We start from the raw sequence: 11,906 nt of genomic DNA, 5'->3' as shown, positions 1-11,906 counted from the left end.
TATATATATTTATATATATATATATATATATATATATATATATATATGTAGAAGCATTCCATGAGTCATGGGTTTTTTAAGCCTGTGTTAATGAAGATCTCACTCGCATATGGATGCCATTTGTAAGCAGTGGTGAGAACACATAGGTCAGACAACACTTTAGTGTCTGTCCATCCATCTGTTTTCACGTTGCTTGTAAATTATAGAATCCTCTAGACCCAAATGATCATAAATCAGCTGAGGGAACATGTTCACTTTAACCATCTGTCATAAAACAATGAATTAAATTCATGCCTGTCAAAAAATACTGCTGCAAATTCGCCTTATTCCACAGCAGTAGAAATACAAAGACCCATCTCATTGCTGTAATTTATTACCTCCTTGGGAGATTTGGGTGATTAGGCCTTGGCCCACCAACACACAGAAAAACAGTAGGAACTCCAATAACTCCAAATGGAAATCTTAGGTCAAATTTATCAAACAAATCTAAGAGAAATCTATTTCTGTTTGGAAAAGGAGGAGATATATTGCATGTTTAGTATACTAGTCCAACATTGGAACATTTGGCTGTTCGGTATTTGTGAGTTTTGGAATTTCCATCTTAAATAATATCACCAATGGACATGTGATGTATTAGACATGAGTCCATCTTTGGCCAAATAAAATATACAACTGCAAGCAAAGAGGTTTCTCAACGTTAACAACAACATATTTGTTCAAATGATGTCACCGAAAATCTTCTAGGTAGACCTAAAAAAAAAGCATCGATTCAACGCTGGAAAAATACACTGATAGAAAGTGAAATATGTTAGAAACTGGTGACAAAAAACACTGTAAAAATGATAAAGTACTTCAGTAACTATTAAACTAAAACAGGCTTGTTAAATGGAAAAACTAAGATTTCTTTTTAAAGACAAATCTCAGACACACATTTTTCTCATTTTCATTGGTTAAGAAACATACTGAGAGAGTTGTGAAACACATAAAAAAGTCTATTAATATGTATAAAAAATTCCTAGTTAAATGAGTGATATATATATATATATGTGTGTGTGTGTATATATATATATATATATATATATATATATATATATATATATATATATGACTAGAAAGCTTCCCACAGTTTAATCAGACACAGGACATCTACTGAATGGTCTTATCTAAGCCACGTTGGTTTATGTGCATTAAGTGTAAAATCAGTTTATCAGCACAAACCCAGAAAAGTCCGATACACTGTCCTAGACTTTTCAATTTGCCTACAACGAAAACTCTCTGGTTTTGCCCATAACAACCAATCACAGCTCAGTTTTTATTTTACCAGAGCTTGTTAAGATTTGAAAGCTGAGTTGTGATTGGTTTTTACTGGCAAAACCAGACAGTGGCCCTTATTTACTAAGGGTGGAATGTAATTTTATTTCCTCTGAGCTGTCAGGTGTTCCAGAGCTCAAATCCACCACTTTTTATGTGGGAACAATAGTAAATTTGTTGGGATGACCCCTTTTTAGGACCATGCCCCTTTTCTGGCAGCCACACCCCTTTTTAGGGTTTTCTGAGAGTTGGTCGTGTGACTCATACAAAACCTGAGAAAAATTAGTCAGCATCACATTAGGAAGGGACCAGTCTGTGTTACACCTTGTACAGGTCCATGAAGGGGTGGGGTATGAAAGCTATGAAATCTAAAACACCAAGTCTGTAATGCAAAATCTGTAACAGAAGGCACGGAAATTGCTTACCATTATTTATACAAAACCGCAAGGAATACTTGACGTTATTATATTTATCCCACAGGGATTTATTATATCTTGTGTGGCGTCCCTGTACAAGACCTTGTCCTATTCCTTGTGTTAAGTCCCCTCAGCTAGAGTTCCTCCATCTCTACAAGGCTCTCCTGCAGGGCTTGCCCCTTGGTCGCCTCATATAATTGTGCTTATACGTACATTATTTAACCCCTTAACCCCTTAAGGACCGAGCCCTTTTTCACCTTAAGGACTGGAGCGTTTTTTGCAATTCTGACCACTGTCACTTTAAACATTAATAACTCTGGAATGCTTTTAGTTATCATTCTGATTCCGAGACTGTTTTTTCGTGACATATTCTACTTTAACTTAGTGGTAAAATTTTATGGTAACTTGCATCCTTTCTTGGTGAAAAATCACCAAATTTGATGAAAAAAATGAAAATTTTGCATTTTTCTAACTTTGAAGCTCTCTGCTTGTAAGGAAAATGGATATTCAAAATATATATTTTTTGGGTTCACATATACAATATGTCTACTTTATGTTTGCATCATAAAATTGACAAGTTTTTACTTTTGGAAGACACCAGAGGGCTTCAAAGTTCAGCAGCAATTTTGACATTTTTCACAAAATTTTCAAACTCGCTATTTTTCATGGACCAGTTCACGTTTGAAGTGGATTTGAAGGGCCTTCATATTAGAAATGCCCCATAAAAGACCCCATTATAAAAACTACACCCCCCAAAGTATTCAAAATGACATTCAGTAAGTGTATTAACCCTTTAGGTGTTTCACAGGAATAGCAGCAAAGTGAAGTAGAAAATTCAAAATCTTCATTTTTTACACTCGCATTTTCTTGTAGACCCAATTTTTGAATTTTTGAAAGGGGTAAAAAGGAGAAAATTTTTACTTGTATTTGAAACCCAATTTCTCTCGAGTAAGCACATACCTCATATGTCCATGTTAATTGTTCAGCGGGCGCAGTAGAGGGCTCAGAAGGGAAGGAGCGTCAAATGGTTTTTGGGGGGCATGTCACCTTTAGGAAGCCCCTATGGTGCCAGAACAGCAAAAAAACACACATGGCATACCATTTTGGAAACTAGACTCCTCAGGGAACGTAACAAGGGGTAAAGTGAACCTTAATACCCCACAGGTGTTTCACGACTTTAGCATATGTAAAAAAAATTATATTTTTTTTACCTAAAATGCTTGGTTTCCCAAAAATTTTACATTTTTAAAAAGTGTAATAGCAGAAAATACCCCCCAAAATTTGAAACCCAATTTCTCCCGATTCAGAAAACACCCCATATGGGGGTGAAAATTGCTCTGCTGGCGCACTACAGGTCTCAGAAGAGAAGGAGTCACATTTGGCTTTTTGAAAGCAAATTTTGCTCTGGGGGCATGTCGCATTTAGGAAGCCCCTATGGTGCCAGAACAGCAAAAAAAAAACACATGGCATACCATTTTGGAAACTAGACCCCTCGGGGAACGTAACAAGGGGTAATGTGAACCTTAATACCCTACAGGTGTTTCACGACTTTTGCATATGTAAAAATTTTTTTTTATTTTTTACCTAATATGCTTGGTTTCCCAAAATGTTAACATTTTTAAAAAGGGTAATAGCAGGAAATACCCCCCAAAATTTGAAGCCCAATTTCTCCCGATTCAGAAAACACCCCATATGGGGGTGAAAAGTGCTCTGCTGGCGCACTACAGGTCTCAGAAGAGAAGGAGTCACATTTGGCTTTTTGAAAGCAAATTTTGCTCTGGGGGCATGCCGCATTTAGGAAGTCCCTATGGTGCCAGAACAGCAAAAAAAAAAACACATGGCATACCATTTTGGAAACTAGACCCCTCGGGGAACGTAACAAGGGGTAATGTGAACCTTAATACCCTACAGGTGTTTCACGACTTTTGCATATGTGAAAATTTTATTTTTTTTTTTACCTAAAATGCTTGGTTTCCCAAAATTTTTACATTTTTAAAAAGGGTAATAGCAGAAAACACCCCCCAAAATTTGAAGCCCAATTTCTCCCGATTCAGAAAACACCCCATATGGGGGTGAAAAGTGCTCTGCTGGCGCACTACAAGTCTCAGAAGAGAAGGAGTCACGTTTGGCTTTTTGAAAGCAAATTTTGCTCTGGGGGCATGCCGCATTTAGGAAGCCCCTATGGTGCCAGGACAGCAACAAAAAAAACACATGGCATACCATTTTGGAAACTAGACCCCTCGGGGAACGTAACAAGGGGTTAAGTGAACCTTTATACCCCACGGGTGTTTTATGACTTTTGTATATGTAAAAAAAAAAAAAATTTTTTAATCTAAAATGCTTGTTTTCCCAAAAATTTTACATTTTTAAAAAGGGTAATAGCAAAAAATACCCCACAAAATTTGAAGCCCAATTTCTCCCGAGTACGGCGATACCCCATATGTGGCCCTAAACTGTTGCCTTGAAATACGACAGGGCTCCAAAGTGAGAGTGCCATGCGCATTTGAGGCTTAAATTAGGGATTGCATAGGGGTGGACATAGGGGTATTCTACGCCAGTGATTCCCAAACAGGGGGCCTCCAGCTGTTGTAAAACTCCCAGCATGCCTGGACAGTCAGTGGCTATCTGGCAATACTGGGAGTAGTTGTTTTGCAACAGCTGGAGGCTCCGTTCTGGAAACAGTGGCGTACCAGACGTTTTTCATTTTTATTGGGGAGGGGAGGGGGGCTGTGTAGGGGTATGTGTATATGTAGTGTTTTTTACTTTTTATTTTATTTTGTGGTAGTGTAGTGTAGTGTTTTTAGAGTACAGTCGCACGAGCGGGGGTTCACAGTAGTTTCTCGCTGGCAGTTTGAGCTGCGGCAGAAAATTTGACGCAGCTCAAACTTGCAGCCGGATACTTACTGTAATCCTCCGCCCATGTGAGTGTACCCTGTACGTTCACATTGGGGGGGGGGGAACATCCAGCTGTTGCAAAACTACAACTCCCAGCATGGACGGTCTATCAGTGCATGCTGGGAGTTGTAGTTTTGCAACCGCTGGAGGCTCCGTTTTGGAAACAGTGACGTACCAGACGTTTTTCATTTTTATTGGGGAGGGGAGGGGGGCTGTGTAGGGGTATGTGTATATGTAGTGTTTTTTACTTTTTATTTTATTGTGTGTTAGTGTAGTGTAGTGTTTTTAGGGTACAGTCACACGGGCGGGGGGTTCACAGTAGTTTCTCGCTGGCAGTTTGAGCTGCGACAGAAAATTTGCTGCAGCTCAAACTTGCAGCCGGATACTTACTGTAATCCTCCGCCCATGTGAGTGTACCCTGTACATTCACATTGGGGGGGGGGGGGGGGGGGGAACATCCAGCTGTTGCAAAACTACAACTCCCAGCATGTACGGTCTATCAGTGCATGCTGGGAGTTGTAGTTTTGCAACAGCTGGAGACACACAGGTTGTGAAACACCGAGTTTGGTAACAAACTCAGTGTTTTGCAACCAGTGTGCCTTCAGCTGTTGCAAAAGCTACAACCCCCAGCATGTACGGACAGCGGAAGGGCATGCTGGGTCTTGTAGTTATGCAACAGCTGGAGACATACTGGTTTACTACTTAACTCAGTGTGCCTTCAGCTGTTGCAAAACTACAACTCTCAGCAGTCACCGACAGCCAACGGGCATGCTGGGAGTTGTAGTTATGCAACCACCAGATGCACCACTACAACTCCCAGCATGCACTTTAGCTGATTGTGCAAGCTGGGAGTTGTAGTTACACAACAGCTGAAGGTACACTTTTACATAGAAAGAATGTGCCTTCAGCTGTTGCAAAACTACAAGTCCCAGCATGCCCATAAGGGCATGCTGGGAGTTGTGGTGGTCTGCCTCCTGCTGTTGCATAACTACAGCTCCCAGCATGCCCTTGTTGCATGCTGGGAGCTGTTGCTAAGCAACAGCAGGAGGCTGTCACTCACCTCCAACGATCCAGCAGCACAGGTCAGTCCCTCGTCGTCTCCGCCGCCGCCGCTGCTCCTGGGGCCCCGATCCCAACAGGGGCGCCGGGGATCGGGGTCCCCAGCACCGGGGTCGTCTTCCCGCACCCGCTCACGTCCTCCGGAAGAGGGGCGGAGCGGGTTGCGGGAGTGACACCCGCAGCAGGCGCCCTGATTGGTCGGCCGGTAATCCGGCCGACGAATCAGGGCGACCGTGAGGTGGCACCAGTGCCACCTCACCCCTGCTGGCAATGGCTGTTCGGGGCCGTCTCTGACGGCCCCGATCAGCCAGTAATTCCGGGTCATCAGGTCACTGGAGACCCGATTGACCCGGAATCTGCCGCAGATCGCTGGACTGAATTGTCCAGCGATCTGCGGCAATCGCCGACATGGGGGGACATAATGACCCCCCTGGGCGATATGCCGGGATGCCTGCTGAACGATTTCAGCAGGCATCCGGCTCCGGCTCCCCTCCGGCTAGCGGTGGGGGCCGGAAATGCTCAGGGCGTATCCATACGCCCTCGGTCCTTAAGGACTTGGAAACGGGGGCGTATGGATACGCCCTATGTCCTTAAGGGGTTAAGGACTCAGGGTTTTTCCGTTTTTGCACTTTCGTTTTTTCCTCCTTACCTTTTAAAAATCATAACCCTTTAAATTTCCACCTAAAAATCTATATTATGGCTTATTTTTTGTGTCACCAATTCTACTTTGCAGTGACATCAGTCATTTTACCCAAAAATTCATGACGAAACGGGAAAAAAAATCATTGTGCGACAAAATCGAAGAAAAAACGCCATTTTGTAACTTTTGGGGGCTTCCGTTTCTACGCAGTGCATATTTCTGTAAAAATGACACCTTATCATTATTCTGTAGGTCCATATGGTTAAAATTATACCCTACTTATATAGCTTTGATTTTGTCGTACTTCTGGAAAAAAATCATAACTACATGCAGGAAAATGTATACGTTTAAAAATGTCCTCTTCTGACCCCTATAACCCCTATTCCATGTACAGGGCGGTATGATGGTTAATGTTTTGCGCCGTGATCTGAAGTTTTTATCGGTATGATTTTTGTTTTGATCTGACTTTTTGATCACTTTTTTATTCATTTTTTAATGGTATAAAAAGTAACCAAAATACGCTTTTTTGGACTTTGGAATTTTTTTTGCGCGTACGCCATTGACCGTGCGGTTTAATTAACAATATATTTTTATAGTTCGGACATTTACTCATGCCGCGATACCACATATGTTTATTTTTATTTTTATTTACACTGTTTTATTTTTTTTATGGGAAAAGGTGGGTGAGTCAAACTTTTATTAGGGAAGGGGTTAAATGACCTTTATTAACACTTTTTTTTAACTTTTTTTTACAGTGTTATAGGTCCCATAGGGACCTATAATACTGCACACACTGATCTCTTACACAGATCACAGGCGTGTATTAACACGCCTGTGATCAGTGTTATCGGTGCTTGACTGCTCCTGCCTGGATCTCAGGCACGGAGCAGTCATTCGTCGATCGGACACTGAGGAGGCAGGCAAGGGCCCTCCCGTTGTCCTGCAAGCTGTTCGGGACACCGCGATTTCACCGCGATTTCACTGACTAGCCGGGATACTTTCACTTTCGCTTTAGAAGCGGAGGTCAGCTTTGACCGCCGCTTCTAAAGGGTTAATACCGCACATTGCCGCGATCGGCGATGTGTGGTATTAGCCGCGGGTCGCGGGAGCCGGCGCAGGAAGTAAATATACGTCCTGCATCGTTAAGGGGTTAATGTATAGGTAAAATAAATGTATAGGACCTTCCCAGGTCATGTGATCTACAGTTTTGAATGTACGGATGTTTAAGGACCTTCCCGGGTCATGTGGTCTACCCAGAGTTCACTGGGTTCAGGACCTACAGCTTTGCTGGCCAATGAGTTTAGTCCAGCCTCCTTGGTATATAAGGGGCTGTAGTCACCAAATTCACTCTCCTAGTCTAGGACTATCAAGTAAGCACAATCAGCATATCTTCATTCATCTCAACTTGGCCAAAGCCTAAAGAACCAGCAGCCACTAAAACCGTGAGTTATAAAGCTCATCCTATCAATCCTGTGTGACTACTATTCTACTCAAATCTTATAATTAATAGCACGGTGGCCTGCATAAAGCTCATTACTACAAATCCCAGCAAAGCCTGTGAGGAACCTGCATCCTGGTTACCTCGAGAGAAACTGTATAATTGTAAAGACTGTTGCATAAAAGTTCAAGTAAAAGTTTCCAGTTAGCTTATAAAATCTGCTGTGGACCGTCAATACTAAGCAAACCCCACCCTGGCATCACGACAAGTAAGGGTTAATATCACCAGCCCCTGTTACACCATTGCCTCACCCAGCTCACCACACATGCATTTGGAGTACAAAAAAAGAAAACTATTTATACTGTTGACTGTGATGTTACATGTTTAGTGGAACAACAACATACCATTATACACACAGCAGATCATAACAGAGACATGTACCTTTGATTTTGCCATACCGATGCGATCCATATTGTAAGAGTCTATTTAAAACAATACTGAAACATACAAAGCTAGGCAATAAGTATTATCTATGTAATTTAGATGCAGTGACATTGATATACTGATTTTGTATGTATACGGCAAGGGCCCTGAAGCTAAACATACATTAATCCTTTTTTATATATATTTTTTTATTAAATACTCATTTTAATAAATATCCAATTTTTAACAATACTAAATGTGTCTGGATACATCTATCTTTTCTATGTCCTCCATTTTTATTCTCTTTTTGATGATATTTTAGCTGAATACAATCTCACACTAGCATCCTTTTACCTCATACCTTATACCCATAGAATTGACCTCACTAGGAGGATAATAACTTATTTTCTCAAAATACAATATGCTGCATGTTTGGTTACACACTATCACTTATAATAACACCCATAGACCTCACTAGAGAACAGCAACATCGACTCCCATGTAAAATCTGTAACAGGGTGTCCAAACCATAGTTTACAGTACGGGTCTCCTATGGAACCTAATTCACCCCCTAAGACTTCAGGTCCTAGTTGCAACCTGTGCACCTATGTCTGTTTTGAATTTCACAGGGTTTAAAGGGACATCAAAAAGACAATAAAGTCATGCTTTGCCTACTTAGGCTGGAAATAATACAGTGTACTTTTAATAAACAGAGTGGGGCAAGTTTACTTATTCTGTTGAGTTCTTAGATAACATAAACGGAACACCTTCAAAACTGGGTCCATTTTTCTCTTAGAGGACCTGTGATCTCTTTGTATAAAGTGAGATACCAGCATCTGTAGACAGGTGAGGGCTGATCACATACCTGTTTATGGTATAGTGATGCCCCTCTTCCCCCTGTTCCGGAAATATAGGGTCCATCTGATGGTCTAGCTACTCAAATTGGTGGGACGGCATTATTACAGTGTGTGAAGTGCATCTGCTGTAATAGGATGGGGTCATGCAAACCTAATGATTGGAGTGTGTATTGTGATAAGGTGGCAAGGAAAGGGTGTATTTCCTTTGCTCACCCTGAAGATTCTCTCACCTGCTTCTTAAGTAATGAGGCAGCAGGGAAGGGAGGTGTATATAAGATGGAGACTCAGTCTAGTCTGTGCTCTCCCTGGGAAACAGTATGCTGGCTGTTAGAGGGGGAGACACACGGGCCCTGTTTAGGTAACACGCAGAAGGTGCTGCGAGTGGTCCAAGTTCGGGTGTGAACTGGTAGTAAAACAGAATGCAGGTGGCACAGGTTTTTAACTGGCTGAGGGTAGCTCACCAGTTCGTAGTCAGGGCATGCTTACATGTATAGTCAGTGAACAGACGGTCTAGGACTTTATTTTTGTTCCTGTTTGTGTTTTGTTTTACCTGCAACCTGTGGAAATAAAGCTGGCGAGGAGCCAGACTTGTATGAGGAACTGTGGTCTGCTGTGTTATTGTGAGGAATGTGTCCCATGGCAAGTGACCAGGACGATCCTGGAGCTATCCCCAAGGAGGAATCCTTACAGTATTCAACTCCAGCCAGGTCCAACAAACAGGATCTTGTGTGTGCTGGTCACAGCTGAATACACGCCCCAGTCATTAAGTATGCACACTTATGATCCCGGATAGTCCACACATGCTGTACATTGTATAATGCCATCCTGTATCTTTAAAAAGAGGGGGTGGGGAAATCCCCATACTATAATACCATATAAGAACCAAATTGCATTGGCGCTCAAACTCACAAGTATCTGGATTATCACTTTAAATAAACACAATATTTATTTTTAAAATCTATATCACCACAAATTGGGGGTCATAGATTTGTGGTGATATATAGATTCATAATAGATAAATAAATATAAATATATATATATATATATATATATATATATATATATATATATATATATATATACATACAAATATTGTGTTTATTTAAAGTGATAATGCATATACTTGTGACTTTGAGTGCCAACACAAATATCTTCTTTTACTTGGTATTATTTTGTAATCTGGGGTATAGATGTATAGATGTTGGCTAGCCCAGTCTTAAATGGTTAATAGCAGGGAAAGAGCCTCTCAAAATGATTATTTACTATGATACTATAAACAGGTATTTGATCAACCTCCCTTTACTGTCTATAGATGTCGAGACAAAGATAGCACAGGTCCTTCTATAAGGACACAGCTAATTTTTATTTTTAGGTTTTATTTTTTTTCCTCCCCACATTATAACAGCCATAACTCTTTTATTTCTCCATCCACATAGCAATATGAGGGCTTTTATTTTTTTTTATTTTTTTGGCGCAACCAATTGTCCTTTGTAATGGCACCTTTCATTTTACCATAAAATGTACAGCACAACCAAAGAAATGTTACTTAAGTGGGGGATACAAAAAAAACCCCCAAAAAATAAAAACAATGCAAATATAGGCTAATTATCTGTTGATCGATACAATTTAAACGTAGTTTACATAGTTTTTCTATTATTGTATAAAAAAAAGGGTCTTTTATATATCTCAGGAAGTTGCCTAACAGTGACAGAACGCATGGTGCTCTGTGGCCCCCCCACCTGTTGTGACCTGTTTATACCTGCATCCACCTAATCCTCAAACTGGTATCCTGCACTGGTTTGCATGTTTTACTTTTACATTCATTGCTATACTTATGCTCTGTAGGGTAGCCAGTCCAGCCTGTGTATAACCCCTTAACAACATCGGACGTAAATGTACGTCATGGTGCGGTGGTATTTAACGCACCATGATGTACATTTACAACATGAACATGACCGCGAGCACCGATCCGGAGCTCGCATCATGCACCGATCCGGTGCTCGCATCATGCACGGCAGATCCCGGCTGCTGTCAGCAGCCAGGGACCCGCCAGTAATGGCGGACATCAGCGATCGCGCCGATATCCGCCATTAACCCCTGCCACGGGAATCCGATCACCTAGCATGGCAGCCAGAGGTACCCTCACCTCCCTCCGGACATCTCCAGGGGTCTTATGCTCTGGTCTGAGATCGAGCAGACTAGAGCAGAAGATCGCCGATAACACTGATCAGTGCTATGCCCTATGCATAGCACTGAACAGTATTAGCAATCAAGTGATTGCAATAAATAGTCCCCTATGGGGATATAAAATTTTAAAACAAAAGAGTAAAAAAAATTATTAAAAAAAAGTGAAAACATTTGAAAAATCCCCTCCCCCAATAAAAATTTAAAACGTTCCTTTTTCTCATTTGACCCCAAAAAGTGTAAAAAAAAAATCATAAACATAATTATAAATTGCATTTTTCTTTTCAATTTCGCCACACAAATAGTATTTTTTTGGGTTGCGCCATACATTTTATGGTAAAATGAGTGATGTCATGCCCCGCCCTCTCAAAGTAAGTCTATGGCAGGGGGCATGATGGCCGTCACACCCCTACCATAGACTTGCATTGAGGCGGTGGGGTGTAGCGTCACAAGGGGCGGGACATGACATCATGAGGTGGCTGCATCAGCATTCGGACCTAAATGTTCCGAACACTGGGAATTGGAGTACCCCTTTAAGGCCAAAATGGGCTTGGTCCTTAAGGGAATAAAGTGTAGGGCAGCATTACTTTGCCTTGATGCTATACTGTGCAATTTTATTCTATACACTAGGTATTGCTTTTTTGTCACATATATGGTTTACACATGAGGTTGGGGTTTTGGAC

General features: G+C 41.3%; 1 long non-coding RNA gene across 1 annotated transcript in view; it reads right to left on the bottom strand.

Moving 5' to 3' along the window:
- Window positions 1–514: 514 nt before the first annotated feature.
- The window catches only part of LOC130362730 (uncharacterized), a 76,754-nt gene continuing 65,362 nt past the window's right edge, over window positions 515–11,906 (bottom strand). Inside the window, exon 3 of the long non-coding RNA XR_008891542.1 lies at window positions 515–750. This is a non-coding gene — a long non-coding RNA (uncharacterized LOC130362730). The remainder of the gene's footprint in view (window positions 751–11,906) is intronic.

This window comes from Hyla sarda, chromosome 3 (genome assembly GCF_029499605.1).
Source record: "Hyla sarda isolate aHylSar1 chromosome 3, aHylSar1.hap1, whole genome shotgun sequence".
NCBI classification, from domain to species: Eukaryota; Metazoa; Chordata; class Amphibia; order Anura; family Hylidae; genus Hyla; species Hyla sarda.
The sequence above is the reverse complement of the archived record's forward strand: the minus strand, read 5'-3'. Positions and strand labels throughout refer to the sequence as shown.